General features: G+C 40.3%; 1 protein-coding gene across 3 annotated transcripts in view; it reads right to left on the bottom strand.

Annotated features, from left to right (window-relative positions):
* sorcs3a (sortilin related VPS10 domain containing receptor 3a) overlaps window positions 1–16,755 on the bottom strand; it is a 712,571-nt gene that overhangs the window by 557,693 nt on the left and 138,123 nt on the right. The gene's annotated exons all lie outside the window — the stretch shown is intronic.

The raw sequence follows: 16,755 nt of genomic DNA on the forward strand, positions 1-16,755 counted from the left end.
TATAATGAAGGCAACACATTGAGTAAATGTCTCAGAGGGTTATATAACTTCTGGAAATTACTGGCTTAAAACTGCCAAAAGGTGTCCAAGTTAAAGGAAAGGACAGGCTGTCTTCTTCTAATGGATTTATAACAATCTTTGCAAGCTGGGTAACATTTGCTGTGGTCTGGAACAACATGGCACACAATCAGAAATGCAACCAATATTACATACAGATAATGTGTCATGAGACATGCAAATATAAATTAAATACACCGAGGACTTAAGTACACTGCAAAAACTGAAATCTAAGTAAGATGAAATATCTCAAATAAGGGTGATATTTGCTTATTTTCCGTCTGATGATATAATTGTTCTCACTAAGCAGATTTTATGTTAGAGTGTTTTACTTGTTTTAAGGGTTTTGGTCCTAAATGATCTCAGTAAGATATTACAGCTGGTTGCTGAGGTTTTATGACCTATATTGAGTAAAACATGCTTGAAACTAGAATATCAACTGTTGCAAAGCTGTGTCCAACACTCACAATTATAAAACTGCTTTTTTAAAGTAATAATTTCTTACTTCAAGCATGACAAAAAAAAGTCATGATGCCGAGCGCATATCATTATGTCAAGATAATGGCACTAGCATTTACTTAATTTAAGAATATTTTTCAACATATTGAGCAAAAAGGTCTCTTTTTTTTCTACCAAGAAAAGTGCACTTGTTATTAGTGAGAATATACTTATTTTAAGGTATTTTTGGGTTCATTGAGGTAAGCCAATTGTACTTGTTTTGGAAAGTCTTGACAAGCCAAATTTTCTTCTTCTATTGGCAGATAATTTTGCTTAGTTCAAATAAAATACCCCTCATTTTTGTATTTATTTTCTCTTGTTTTTGAACACTGACTTTTTGCACTGTAAAGGAAATTAAATTAACTCAAATATATCTACAAACAAGACATACTGATGCAATGTGTACATAAAGCTAGCTTAAAGAGCATGTTAGCATCGATTAGCTTGCAGTCATGGATTGACCAAATATGCCTGATTAGCACTCAAGCAAATCAATAAAATCAACGTACAGCATAAAACGTTTGGTGAACAAAATGAGACACAGAAGGAGTGGCATAAAACACGTCTTTCTATGGCAGCATCGGAGAAAGTTGTACATGTAAAAAAACTACGATGAGTTCAAGGATCACTGAAATTAGTAGGACAAAACGGTGCTTGCCAAATACTCTCATCAGTGAAGCATGTATAACATAAACAGTGAGATTTCTAACAATTAGGAAGGTTTGTGTCATGTTTGTTCTCCTACAGAAAATATATCACACATCTCTAAAAGAGGTCCAGGGAGCCACTAGGGCGGCGCTAAATCCAGAGCCGCGGGTTGCTGACCCCCGGTCGAAACAAATTATTCGGAAACGTTGAGCTACGAGCCGTATGTTTTTTTCTTAAGTCTGATTTAGACGGATACTTCCAAATCACACCAGGACCCACACTGGTAAAGACCTGGGTGTGAGCTGTACGAGGGATCGCTCTCGCGGAGACACCTTTGGTGCAGTTAATGAAGTCATATTTACAAGTCTTTAAGAGTCATATTTAAGCTGAGGTCTCACATCTTCCCAGCTAAGACTCTCCAGGGAGCATTTTATTCTGTTGGTGTACATAACAATGAGACAAATGAACAGCTGGCGTAGATGCCCTCAAGCTCAGACATCACAGAAGACTAAAGTTTGTTCCAGTGAGAGATCATTTTTCAGCAATTTTGCAACTGAATGTTTACAGTTAATTAAATCACGAGGTGCAAAAGAAAAAAAAAAGCCCAAAGGCAAAACTCCACAGTGCTTAACGGAGGGTAATATTTGTAAAGAACAATGCGCTTGAATTCCTTTTTTGAGATTTATTTTCGCTGATCCTCGGCATAATATGCTGACTTGTATCTTAGGTTTTGTTCGGTAATGGCAGCGTGGAAAAGACAACCCAGAGGTGATAAACTGGCAGGGGGAATATGTTATTGTACGACATTAATTATTCTCACCAATTAAACTGCCGACATAAAAAGCCCCCGGACTGTACTGAAGGCTAATTCCCGGAGTGCCCTTGCCCGGGTGTGTTCTTCAGGACAAAACCTCAAAATGTTGCCAAGAGTTGGTATAGAAGCTCGTGTGTCCGTCGTTTGTTGACTCCATCTATGCCTTTCGACTCTAAAAGACATCAGAGGGCGCTCTGCTGTTTCCATTTCAATTTATTTAAAAAAGAGCATAAAACCGTTCTCTTAGAAAAAATGGGTTTCATTAATTCAAGTGAGCAATTTAGTGAATGAAAATAATAGATTTTTAGAAAAAAAAAAGGCTGACTAAGGGACAACAATCTAGTTTTCAATAGTTAATTATTTAAATGAAGAGTTGGCATTTCGCTCTGCAATCAACACACCTGACGCTGATGAGAGTCCTGCCTTCTTAAGCCCGCATGTCTTGCCTTCCAGTGCCAGAACGTAGCTACTTGTACATCAACCCGTCATCCTCCCCTGGTTTCGAGTTGTGTGTCTCGTCTCCCCCGATTCCCTCTGGACTCTCTGCTGTCTCCCTGGATCTCGACCTCACGCCTGCCCTTTGACCACGACGCCTCGCTCCAGCCCTTGACCTCCTGCCTGTCTCTGGACCTTCGAGCCTGCCTTGCCCTATCTGGACTTCTGCCCCCATCACAACACGCACCTTAAAGGCCTACTGAAATGATTTTTTAAAATTTAAACGGGGATAGCAGATCCATTCTATGTGTCATACTTGATCATTTTGCGATATTGCCATATTTTTGCTGAAAGGATTTAGTAGAGAACATCGACGATAAAGTTGCAACTTTTGGTCGCTGATAAAAAAAAGCCTTTCCTGTACCGGAAGTAGCGTGACGTCAACAGTTGAAAGGCTCCTCACATTTCCCCATTGTTTTCAATGCAGCTAGAGCGATTCGGACCGAGAAAGCGACGATTACCCCATTAATTTGAGCGACGATGAAAGATTTGTGGATGAGGATCGTTAGAGTGAAGGACTAGAATGCAGTGCAAGACATACCTTTTTTCGCTCTGACCGTAACTTAGGTATTCCACACTCTCTCCTTTTTCTATTGTGGATCACGGATTTGTATTTTAAACCACCTCAGATACTATATCCTCTTGAAAATGAGAGTCGAGAATGCGAAATGGACATTCACAGTGACTTTTATCTCCACGACAATACATCGGCGAAACACTTTAGCTACGGAGCTAACGTGATAGCATCGTGCTTAACTGCATATGGAAACAAAATAAATAAACCCCTGACTGGAAGGATAGATAGAAAATCAACAATACTATTAAACCATGGACATGTAACTACACGGTTAATGCTTTCCAGCCCGGCGAAGGTTAACAATGCTGTTGCTAACGATGCCATTGAAGCTAACTTAGCAACCGGACCTCACAGAGCTATGCTAAAAACATTAGCTATCCACCTGCGCCAGCCAGCCCTCATCTGCTCATCAACACCCGTGCTCACCTGCGTTCCAGCGATTGACGGTGCGACGAAGGACTTCACCCGATCACAGACGCGGTTGGCGGCCCGGAGACGGAGGAAGTTAAGGTGAGTTCGCCGGCTAGCGCATCTGCTATCCATCTCTCAGTCCTCCTGGTTGTGTTGCTGTAGTCCGCCGCTAATACACTGATCCCACCTACAACGTTCTTCTTTGCAGTCTCCATTGTTCATTAAACAAATTGCAAAAGATTCACCAACACAGATGTCCAGAATACTGTGGAATTTTGAGATGAAAACAGAGTTTTTTGTATTGGATACAATGTGTCCGCATACTTCCCGTTTCAACGATTGACGTCACGCGCATACGTCATCATACATAGACATTTTCAACCGGAAGTTTAGCGGGAAATTTAAAATTGCACTTTATAAGTTAACCCGGCCGTATTGGCATGTGTTGCAATGTTAAGATTTCATCATTGATATATAAACTATCAGACTGCGTGGTCGGTAGTAGTGAGTTTCAGTAGGTCTTTAAACACCACCTCATATACTTACTACACATAGTCACACCTTATTCATTTGGGATAAGTACACACTTCACGTACATTTGTTTATTTCAATAAACACACTGCAAGCTAACGATGTCACTGTCTCCGTGCCGTCTCCTTCTCCCACTGTACCGACTTCGTCTTCGACTTCTACTTAGACTTCCTTTTTAATGGCATTCAAATTTGAACTTTACAGTACAGATAAGAACGAAATTTCGTTGCATAGCTCATGGTAGTGTAGGATAAAAAAGCAATAAGGTGCATATATAAATAAATAAATAGGTTACTGTACAGATAAATATATTGCACTTTTTCGTATGCATCCACGTTTATGGATGTATGTTATATTGTCTTTTTAATTCCAGCGAGTTAATCCATTTTGCGGGGAGTTGAGGGGATAATTATGATGCGTTCAAGAGTCTTACTTGAGAGCCGTTACAATAGGTACTGAAGGAACTCACGAAAAATCTCAGTTCAAACCATATTCGGATACCTTTGTTGCATGTGACGTCACGCCTGGTTGCAACATCCACATTAACTCAAGAACCTGGTCGGAAAACAAGCAGTCAGGCACTCAGAGCTGACTGTCTCAAAATAATATTACATATTTCCATGCTAACAAAGCAAGAAGAAGGCTCTCAAAAGTAAATTTCGGGCCGGATCTACTACTAAGTGTATTCAAACTGAGGGTATGTTAATTTGTACAACCAGGTCTTCGTAGTTATATTTAGGCATAGCAACCACAAAATAACACTAACTAATGTGATCTCTTGTCCTTTCTTTACGTTTAGTTCCGCTCTCAAACACTACTAATATAGTAGAAGAACACTAAAAGTTTCTCGAACAAATCGCATGTTCAAACAAACATTTTACAAAGTGATCGCTGCAGACACGAGCATGGTCCGATTGCATTCCACAAGATGATGAAAGTGATATTTTCAAAAGCCATTTCCTTCGACAAATTTTACTTTTCTTCCCCTGACTTTATTATATTTGTATACTTCTATGAAAGCTATTTTCTATCTCTTTAGTTGAACGATTGGAACACCCAAAAACAGAACAGCAATATGGCGGTTTCTGCTCAAACTCCACTCAAGCTGGTTGAACACCATGTGAATTAAGCCGCGAAGAAGAAGAACAGACTATTCATGTTTCGCCAACTATATCCGCAAATGAATATTGGCTCCAAATATCGGTTATTGGCCTCCTTGAAGACTAAAAATCGATATCAATTCTGAAATGGTCGATCTCTATAAAAAATACTCTGAAAATAATGTAATAGTATTTAAGCGTTAGGGCCACCACACCATTTTTAACAGTGCAATTGGCTCTTTTATCCTAATGCAACAAAATTGTGTTCTTATCTGTACTGTAAAGTTCAAATTTGAATGACAATAAAAGGAAGTCTAAGTCTAAGTCTAAAGCTGCTTGTGATGAGATGTAGCCATAGTCCATCTATAAGTGTTCATCCACAAGTGAAAAGGATATATATAGCAACACAGTATTGTTGTCCCGATACCAATATTTTGGTACCAGTACTGGCAACAAAATTATGTTGATACTTTTCGGTACTTTCGATACTTTTCTAGACAATGGGGACCACACAAAATTGCATTCTTGGCTTTATTTGAACAAACAATCTTAAAACAAAACCTTGAAACATATGTTTCTTATTGCTAGTTTGTCCTTAAATAAAATAGTGAACATACAAGACAACTTGTCTTTTAGTAGTAAGTAAACACACAAAGGCTCCTAATTTAGTCTGCTGACATATGCAGTAACATATTGTGTCATTTATCTACCTATTATTTTGTCAAAATTATTAAGGACAAGTGGTAGAAAATGAATTATTCAATCAATCAATCAATCAATGTTTATTTATATAGCCCTAAATCACTAGTGTCTCAAAGGGCTGTACAAGCCACAACGACATCCTCGGTGTCGAGTGGGTCTGATATAATATTGTGAAAGTCCAACACATCAGCGAAAGTCCAGTCCATGGTGGGGCCAGCGGGAACCATCCCGAGTGGAGACGGGTCAGCAGCGTAGAGATGTCCCCATCTGATGGACAGGCTAGCGGTCCACCCCGGAGCAGAGTAGAAAAGAAAAGAAAAGAAACGGCAGATCAACTGGTCTACTTGTTCATTTACTGTTAATATCTGCTTACTTTGTCTTTTAACATGTTCTATCTACACTTCTGTTAACATTTAATAATCACTTATTCTTCTGGTGTTTGGATGCTTTACATTAGTTTTGGATGATACCACAAATGTAGGTATCAATCCGATACCAAGTAGTTACAGGATCATACATTGGTCATATTCAAAGTCTTCATGTGTCCAGGGACGTATTTTCTGAGTTTATAAACAAACTATACATTTAAAAAAAACAAAACGAAATAAGATGTTGTGATGCCCCAAAATATCGACGTAATCATAGCAGTATCGACTAGATCTTTATCCTGCTCTTTTATCCAGCACTATAACGAGCTAATGCAAAAAATTATGTTCTTATCTGTACTGTACTGTCCAATTTGAATGACAATACAAGAAAGTCGAAGTCGAAGTCTAACTCTAAGTCTAGATACGCTCCAGTACTTGGTATCATTACAGTGGATGTCAGGTGTGGATCCACCAATGGCGTTTGTTTACATTTTGACGCCGGTGAGCAACGGTGTGCAGTGAAGCATGTTTAGCTATTCCTCGTCCTGCAGGGATGATACTTGTAAGAAACTCACTTTATTTGTCGCCATGGAGGCGAGGATTAGTGATTTAGAAGTAGCTAAAACACTGCCGACTGCGGCTGAACTTTAGCCGCTAGCTAGCAAGCCATGTTTTAAAGCACCTCTTCCTGAGGGCGCTTCAGTGTTATAACTTCACCTTTATCGTTAGTTTTTAAGCCAAAATGCGTCCGTTCTCCCTTTTCTGTCTACACACAGTGTCTGTTTTTAAGTACTTTGTGGTTGTGCGCTGCCGAACATGCTCCTCTGCTCGTAAACCAGCAATGTCATGACGTGACGTGGGTGCGGTGGACCGGTACTTTTCAGAGGCGGTATAAGTACCGAAAATGATTCATTAGTATCGCGGAACTATACTAATACCGGGTGTACCGTACAACCCTAAAACACAGTTTATTAAAATACAGAATCTGGGCTATGAGCGTGCGTATACTAGACACAGATGGATTAATGCACTGTTTTGTGGGAGATTAGCCATTCTTCAACTGCACTTGGATCCCACATAAATCAAAACTTTATTTTACCTACAAGCCAACCCCTTTCATTTCCTAGTATTGGTATGAACCTTCACCCTTTGTCCAGCTCCCAGAGGGCCATTGGCCAGGTGTTGGAGGGGCTTACTGGGTCAGCTCCATGCTGGGGGCCGCAACAGTGTGTGACAAGAAGCAAAAATAGGTCAAAGTAAGAGAGGATGGCAAATTGGAAGTGACATTGGAGCATGGAATAACACGGATGCACAGTCAGGGTAATCCTTAAAATAGCTACTCATTGTGAGTGATGACATCTATTTCATATGTATGTTTTCATTCAGAGGTTCATGACTGTTGTAGTCATTGGGAGAATGACTATTTAGGACAATCCAACAGTGCTAACAAGAGTCTGGAGACACTCTTCAGTCATTCAGTCATCCTTCAAGCCCTGGAGTTAAATGCCTACTGAAACCCACTACTACCGACCACGCAGTCTGATAGTTTATATATTAATGATGACATCTTAACATTGCAACACATGCCAATACGGCCGGGTTAACTTATAAAGTGCAATTTTAAATTTCCCGCTAAACTTCCGGTTGAAAACGTCTATGTATGATGACGTATGCGAGTGACGTCACTAGATAAACGGAAGTATAGGTACACCTTTGAATCCAATACAAAAACGCTCTGTTTTCATCTCAAAATTCCACAGTATTCTGGACATCTGTGTTGGTGAATCTTTTGCAATTTGTTTAATGAACAATGAAGACTGCAAAGAAGAAAGCTGTAGGGGGGATCGGTGTATTAGCGGCTGGCTGTAGCAACACAACCAGGAGGACTTGCTTGGATAGCAGACCGACTGCCGACCGCACGGATGATCGGGTGAAGTCCTTCGTCCTTCCGTCGATCGCTGGAACGCAGGTGAGCACGGGTGTTGATGAGCAGATGAGGGCTGGCTGGCGTAGGTGGAGCGCTAATGTTTTTATCATAGCTCTGTGAGGTCCCGTTGCTAAGTTAGCTTCAATGGCGTCGTTAGCAACAGCTTTGTTAATCTTCGCCAAGCTTGAAAGCATTAACCGTGTATTTAAATGTCCAGGGTTTAATAGTATTGTTGATTTCTATCCTTCCAGTCAGGGGTTTATTTCTTTTGTTTATATTTGCATTTGAGCCCGATGCTATCACGTTAGCTCCGTAGCTAAAGTGTTTCGCCGATGTATTGTCGTGGAGATAAAAGTCACTGTGAATGTCCATTTCGCGTTCTCGACTCTCATTTTCAAGAGGATATAGTATCCGAGGTGGTTTAAAATACAAATCTGTGATCCACAATAGAAAACGGAGAAAGTGTGGAATCCAATGAACCCTTGTACCTAAGTTACGGTCAGAGCGAAAAAAGATACGTCCAGCACTGCACTATAGTCCTTCACTCTCACTTTCCTCATCCACAAATCTTTCATCCTCGCTCAAATTAATGGGGTAATCGTCGCTTTCTCGGTCCGAATCTCTCTCGCTGCTGGTGTAAACAATGGGGAAATGTGAGCAGCACTCCAGCTTGTGACGTCACGCTACTTCCGGTAGGGGCAAGGCTTTTATTTAGCAGCGACCAAAAGTTGTGAACTTTATCGTCGTTGTTCTCTACTAAATCCTTTCAGCAAAAATATGGCAATATCGCGAAATGATCAAGTATGACACATAGAATGGATCTGCTATCCCCGTTTAAATAAAAAACATTCATTTCAGTAGGCCTTTAAAAAAAATGAGTCAAAAGGCCTCATGTAATGACAAAAAGTTCTAAAATGGAAACTAATAACTCATAACACCAAGATTTGTGTTTTAACTAAGGATGTCCCAATGAACAATTTTGACCTCTGATCACAATCTGATTTTTTGGACTCAGATCCAATCCGACTTCGAGTCCTGATCCGATACTTTGAAAATAAATTATAAAAGTGAAAATTATTAGTACAAAGTACTAGTAGAGTGAAAAAAACAAGTTGCCTCTATATAGAAGTTATTATCATATATATCAAATGTATGACACAGAAAGACTTCCAAAGTTTGCGAGTAAATAGATATGATCAACATAGTATCAATATCACAAAGATTCCCAAGCCGTTTTGAGAAATGATGAGCTGGCCAGTCAGGTGATCGCGTGAAGTAGAGGTAGGAACCGCAGATCCCTTCCTTATCAACAATAATGGAGATCATGAAGACTTTGTAGGAGCTAACGGCGACTACTTTTGGACAAATGATGGTCAAGAACCTTATAGTGTTGATCCTGAATATAAGGGTGGTGAGATTCACATTTTAGAAACAAATTCAGCTTTAGTGAAACACTAAGCCTCATGTAGCAGTATTGCTAAGTGCTAAACAAGAAATACAAACTACAAACATAATAAAACGATCGCTTACTGTACGATGTCTGCTCGACTGATAATATCGCCATATCTTCCCATTTCGACGAATAATTCATTTTAATTCATATGAAGGGTTAAAAAAGTTGTTGCTGACATTGTCTTCTGATGTAGTGTGTTTGCCAGTTATTGGATTAATTGTCACATCGTATTGACTTAAAAACATATTTGTTGGAAGCATAGATATACATTACACTGACTGACAAGGTTCGTTCAGTAAATATAATATTAAATATGCTCTTAAACATTTAAGTGGTGAATGTGTAGAACTTGATCACAGATAGTAAACCCAATGTTTAGTAATCAAGTAACCAATCTATTAATTTGTTCGATGAATCGGGCAATACACACTTTATAGCCTCAATGACTAGTTAGTAGTAGTTGAAATAAAATAAAAATGCTCTTCTTGCCATATCCTTCATCATTTAATGCCAATAAATGTGTCAGGAAGTGTTGGTGACAAACCCCAAGATGCAGAGGTGGCAGGCTTGATGCAGGAAAACGTGATTTTAATGTCAGAAGGAAATGCAGGGAAACAGGAATCAGGAACCAGGAAAGCAGACAACAGGCAACAGGATTCAAGGACAACTGGAGACAGCAAACAGTCTACAGCATACAATCCTCCAGCACTGACTGGAGGGCGAGGCAGGTATAAACAGTAGCCTGATTGGCAATTGCCACCAGGTGTGCCAGGCTGCCAATCAGGGACAGAGCCGAGGATGTTGTTGTGGCTTGTGCAGCCCTTTGAGACACTTGTGATTTAGGGCTATATAAGTAAACATGTAGGGACAACAAGATGTGGGGACAACCCCCCCCCCCCCCCCCCCCCGACCCCCTGGCGACCGGTGCAATGAACGTCGAGTGGATCTAGCATAATATTGTGAGAGTCCAGTCCATAGTGGATCTAACATAATAGTGTGAGAGTCCAGTCCATAGTGGATCTAACATAATATTGTGAGAGTCCAGTCCGTAGTGGATCTAACATAATAGTGAGAGTCCAGTCCATAGTGGATCTAACATAATAGTGTGACAGTCCAGTCCATAGTGGATCTAACATAATATTGTGAGAGTCCAGTCCATAGTGGATCTAACATAATAGTGTGAGAGTCCAGTCCATAGTGAATCTAACATAATAGTGAGAGTCCAGTCCATAGTGGATCTAACATAATATTGTGGGAGTCCAGTCCATAGTGGATCTAACATAATATTGTGAGAGTCCAGTCCGTAGTGGATCTAACATAATAGTGAGAGTCCAGTCCATAGTGGATCTAACATAATATTGTGAGAGTCCAGTCCATAGTGGATCTAACATAATAGTGTGAGAGTCCAGTCCATAGTGGATCTAACATAATAGTGTGAGAGTCCAGTCAATAGTGGATCTAACATAATAGTGAGAGTCCAGTCCATAGTGGATCTAACATAATAGTGTGAGAGTCCAGTCCATAGTGGATCTAACATAATAGTGAGAGTCCAGTCCATAGTGGATCTAACATAATAGTGTGAGAGTCCAGTCAATAGTGGATCTAACATAATAGTGAGAGTCCAGTCCATAGTGGATCTAACATAATAGTGTGAGAGTCCAGTCCATAGTGGATCTAACATAATAGTGTGAGAGTCCAGTCAATAGTGGATCTAACATAATAGTGAGAGTCCAGTCCATAGTGGATCTAACATAATAGTGTGAGAGTCCAGTCAATAGTGGATCTAACATAATAGTGAGAGTCCAGTCCATAGTGGATCTAACATAATAGTGTGAGAGTCCAGTCCATAGTGGATCTAACATAATAGTGAGAGTCCAGTCCATAGTGGACCTAACATAATAGTGAGAGTCCAGTCCATAGTGGTCACAAAATGTCTCTTACATAATCAATCCTCGAGACCTGACGAACAGGCGAGGCAGGCATAAATAGCCGCCTGATTGGCAACTGCAACCAGGTGTGCCGGGCTGCCAATCACGGACAGGTGAGGGAAGCGAGTGCTCATAGGGAGACATGCAGGAAGTGGAACAAAAATAAGAGCGCTGACAGGAAATAAACACAAACTAGGGAAACATAACCAGATCGCTACAATTCCAGCTTTAAACACAATGACATGACTATGTATGGCATCCTGTATCGGTCCTTTAATTGTATCATCATGTATTTTATATTTAGTAATTATAATAAACATAATGAATAAAATAAATGATCTGGTTTGAGTTTGCCATATGTCGCACATCTCCTCAGTGCTGTGTTGCTCCACTTTGTTTCCCGCTTCTTTTGTCGTAATTCCAAAACCTATACACACAATTATTTCTTGATAATAATAATTATAACACCGCTAATACTCACAAGGTTGTATATTTAATCACATCAAAGTTTATGAAATATCAGTCTGGAAATGAAGCAATTAAAGTGTGGCTTAACTTTAGGCATGTTTTGACTTTAAGGACAGCCGCCGCTTTGCAACCACCTTTAATGACATATTTTCATCTCAAATGTTGCATCACCAATAATAAAAACATGCTTGTTAAAAAAGACAGTATGCACTTTGATATCTAAACATTTTTTATTTTTTTTTACCCTTGACAGGGAACACAGAGGACTGCTACTCCAACATCTTTATCTCATGTATTATGCTACTATACTGTGTCCTCCAAAGAGATGTGTTTGTGCATTACCATTTATCTCCGTGAAATTCTGCTGCTTCTCCGTCATAAAATAAGACAACAATGCCACCCAAGGGTCCTTCATTTTGCACACTGCTTTCATAAGTCACTTTGCAATGACCTTAGGAATGAGCAATAAATATATTGCAGCCGACTGCGATAACGATATTCATCACAATATAATATTTGGTATGGAAATGATGATTGGACCATTTCCAAACGGGTTACATAGGCTCCTAATTTAGCTGCTGACATGTGCAGTAACATATTGTGTCACCAGGGAGGCGGGTCCTCATCATCAGCGAGCCCTTCTAAAAGTGTCTCATTTTTCCCATTTTGGGCAATTGGGAGTTTTTACTTGCCCAGGTGTGGGTTCAGATCAAAGGATGTCGTTGTGATTTGGGGGTTACGGCGCGGACTCGAACCCGCTTTTCTGCGGCAGCTGGGTCTGCCAGCACCTCCGTTGGAAGCGCGGCAAGACACACCCCTGCTCGCGCTGGCCGCATGGGCGATCAGCAATCTGCACACCTGGGACTGATGAGGGCGAGCTGTATAAAGACCAGTGGACCCAAGGATCCTTGCCGGAACTTAGTCTTCTGTACCGTAATGCTCTCTCTATCTCTCTCTCTCTCTGCGTTTTCCCCTCCGTGTTTAATTGTTCTTCCTTGCCGTCCTCCCAAGCAATCTGCTTTCGTCCCCGCGTGATCGAGCTGTGCGCCTCGACTTACCTTTTGGACTTTGGACTGCCACCCTCGATCCTCGACCCCCTCGCATGGACACGGACTCTGACGCCTCTCTCTCACCCTGGATCTTCTGCCTGCCCCACGGACGGCCTCCCTGCCTTGTTCCTTCTCCTCGTTTCAACATTTGGTAAAACACTACAGCTAATCACAAACATAGGCAAGGCAAGGCAAGGCAACTTTATTTGTGTAGCGCTTTTCATACACAAGGCAGACTCAAAGTGCTTCACAGACAACAAAGTGAAATGAAAGAAAATAATAGCAAAATTAAAATGCAGACAATAAAAATAAAAACAGTGCAGACGTTAAAAGTTAAACGATTAAAAGATTTAGCTGAAAGCTAAGGTGAACATAAAAGTCTTCAGTCTAGTTTTAAAAGTAGTTAGAGTTGGGGAAAGTCTGACATCTTCAGGAAGTTTATTCCAGCTATGTGTTGCATAGTGACTGAATGATGCTCTCCCTTGATTTGAGTTTACTCTTGGAACCGCTAACAGATTGGTCTCAGAAGATCTTAGTGATCTAGAGGGCTTATATAGTGGGAGCATATCAGTGATATACTTGGGCCCTAGACCATGTAGTGATTTATATGTGAGCAGGAGGATTTTGAAATCAATTCTCTGATATACAGGGAGCCAATGTAAGGATTTAAGAATTGGTGTAATGTGCGCACATTTTTTGGTCTTTGTTAGAACTCTAGCAGCAGCGTTCTGAACAAGCTGCAGCTGCCTGACAGTTTTTTTTGGGAAGACCTGCAAGGAGACCATTACAATAGTCTAGCCTACTGGTAATAAAGGCATGTACAAGTTTTTCAAAGTCTTGAGCTGACATGAGCCCTCTAAGTCTTTTTACATTTTTGAGGTGATAGTAGGCCGATTATGTTACTGATTTGATGTGACTGTCGAAATGTAAATCAGAATCTAAAATAACCCCAAGATTTCTGGCTTTATTTGAGGTTTTCAGGGACAGTGATTGAAGGTGTTGGATGACTTTAAACCTTTCTTTTTTAGCACCAAAAACAATTATCTCAGTTTTATCTTCATTTAGTTGTAGGAAATGTTGGCACATCCAGTGTTTGACTTGCTCAATGCACTGGCACAGAAGATCTATGGGGCGATATAGCCTCACACACACACCTTGGATTTTGTCACTCACCATTCCTTAGTTTAAGTATACTTAGTATTTTGTTTTATTATATATATTGTACATATATATAATAACAATACATAGAGCTATACCGCCCCCTTGTGGAACTGTGTCGTCACAACTCCCTCCTCCAACCATAACACCAGTGGTATTATTTTCTTAAAATTATTAATACCCATCCATCCATCCCATCCATTTTCTACCGCTTATCCTACTTTCTAATCTACTGTTAATATCAAGTTATTTTCTGTGGTAACATGTTTCTATTTACAATTATGCTAAAATGTAATAAGCACTTATTCTTACTCCTACTCAGTGGCCTAGTAGTTGAGTGTCAAACCCCGGCCGAGTCATACCAAAGACTATAAAAATGAGACCCATTACCTCCCTGCTTGACACTGAGCATCAAAGGTTGGAATTGGGGGTTAAATCACCAACAAATATTCCCGGGCGCAGCCACCGCTGCTGCTCACTGCTCCCCTCACCTCCCAGGGGGTGATCAAGGGTGATGGGTCAAATACAGAGAATAATTTCGCCACACCTAGTGTGTGTGTGACTATCATTGGTACTTTAACTTTTTAACTTTTCTCATGTTTGCCTACGAGTTCGAGCAATAATACACATTTGGGTATCGATCCAATACCAAGTACCGTATTTTTCTAAATATAAGGCGTACTTTAAAATCCTTTCATTTTCTCAAAAAATGGACAGTGCTCCTTATAACCCGAAGCGCCTAATGTACGGAATAATTCTGGTTGTGCTTACCGACCTCGAATACATTTTATTTGGTACATGGTGTAATGATAAGTGTGACCAGTAGATGTCAGTCACACATAAGAGATACGTGTAGACTGCAAGTTTACGCCAGTAAACAACACCAAAACTTTAAATGTTCCATTGAGAATATAAAACATTACACACGGCACGCAATAATCTGTCAAAATGTTTTAGTACGACTTTGCCAAGCTATGAAGCCGCACCGCTTGATGGATTGTCGGCGCATTACAGCTACCGTAGTCAGACATACGAGTATTAGTAGGGTGTGTGTATAAGGACCGCAAAAATGGCACCTATTAGCACACATATTATTTGGCGTTTTGTTTTGCAATATTATGCAAAACCAATTTTTCTTACCTCCTGGTGCCTGCTGATTTGTATTTGGGATCTGCATAAGTCCTGAGAATTTGAGTTTATTTGCCGCCATGGAGGCAAGGATTATGACTTAGAAGTGGCTTTGCAGTGTGGAGGGATATTTGATATCATTGATATTGTATATCGTCTATATTGCGCAACCCTAATTGACCTTGTGATACATTTGAGACATAGAGAAAGTATGAGAGTACATTTCTCCGCCAAGTGATATCTACAAAGCACAAGTGACATGGAAGTGTGCGTGTGCAAGTTTTTTATGTTTAAATACAAAACCCAAAACCAGTGAAGTTGGCACTTTGTGTAAATTGTAAATAAAACACAGTAAAATTATTTGCAAATCTTTGTCAACCTCTATTCAATTGAACATACTGCAAAGACAAGCTACTTAACGTTCAAACTGGAAAACGTTGTTATGTTTTGCAAATATTAGCTCATTTGGAATTTTATGCCTGCAATATGTTTCAAAAAAGCTGGCACAAGTGGCAAAAAAGACTGAGAATGTTGAGGTATGCTCATCAACCACTTATTTGGAACATCCTACAGGTGAACAGGCTATTTGGGAACAGGTGGGTGCCATGATTGGGTATAAAAGCAGCTTCCATGAAATGCTCAGTCATTCACAAACAAGGATGGGGCGAGGGTGACCACTTTGTGAACAAATGTGTGAGCAAATTGTCGAACAGTTTAAAGAACAACATTTCTCAACGAGCTATTGCAAGGAATTTAGGGATTTCACCACCTACGGTCTGTAATATCATCAAATGGTTCAGAGAATCTGGAGAAATCACAGCACGTAAGCGATGATATTACGGACCTTCGATCCCTCAGACGGCACTGCTTCAAAAAGTGACATCAGTGTGTAAAGGATATCACCACATGGGCTCAGGAACACTTCAGAAAACCACTGTCAGTAACTACAGTTGATCGCTACATCTGTAAGTGCAACCTAAAACTCTAGTATACAAAACGGAAGCCATTTATCAACAACACCCAGAAACGCCGTCGGCTTTGCTGGGCTCAAGCTCATTAAAAATGTGCAAAAGTGTTCTGTGGTCTGACAAGTTAACATTTCAAATTGGTTTTGGAAACTGTGGACGTTGTGTCCTCCGGAACAAAGAGGAAAAGAACCATCCGGATTGTTATAAGTGCAAAGTTGAAAAAACAGCATCTGTGATGGTATGGGGGTGTATTAGTTCCCAAGGCATGTATAACTTACACATCTGTGAAGGCACCATTAATGCTGAAAGGTACATACAGGTTTTGGAGCAACATATGCTGCCATCCAAGCAACGTTATCATGGACGCCCCTGCTTATTTCAGCAAGACAATGCCAATTCATCGTGTTGATATGTGCACGGCGCATAAATACCGAAGATTTTCCTTACCCTAGTTTAGTAGGAGACACGATCATGA

Source organism: Entelurus aequoreus, linkage group LG18 (assembly GCF_033978785.1).
Source record: "Entelurus aequoreus isolate RoL-2023_Sb linkage group LG18, RoL_Eaeq_v1.1, whole genome shotgun sequence".
Taxonomy (NCBI): Eukaryota; Metazoa; Chordata; class Actinopteri; order Syngnathiformes; family Syngnathidae; genus Entelurus; species Entelurus aequoreus.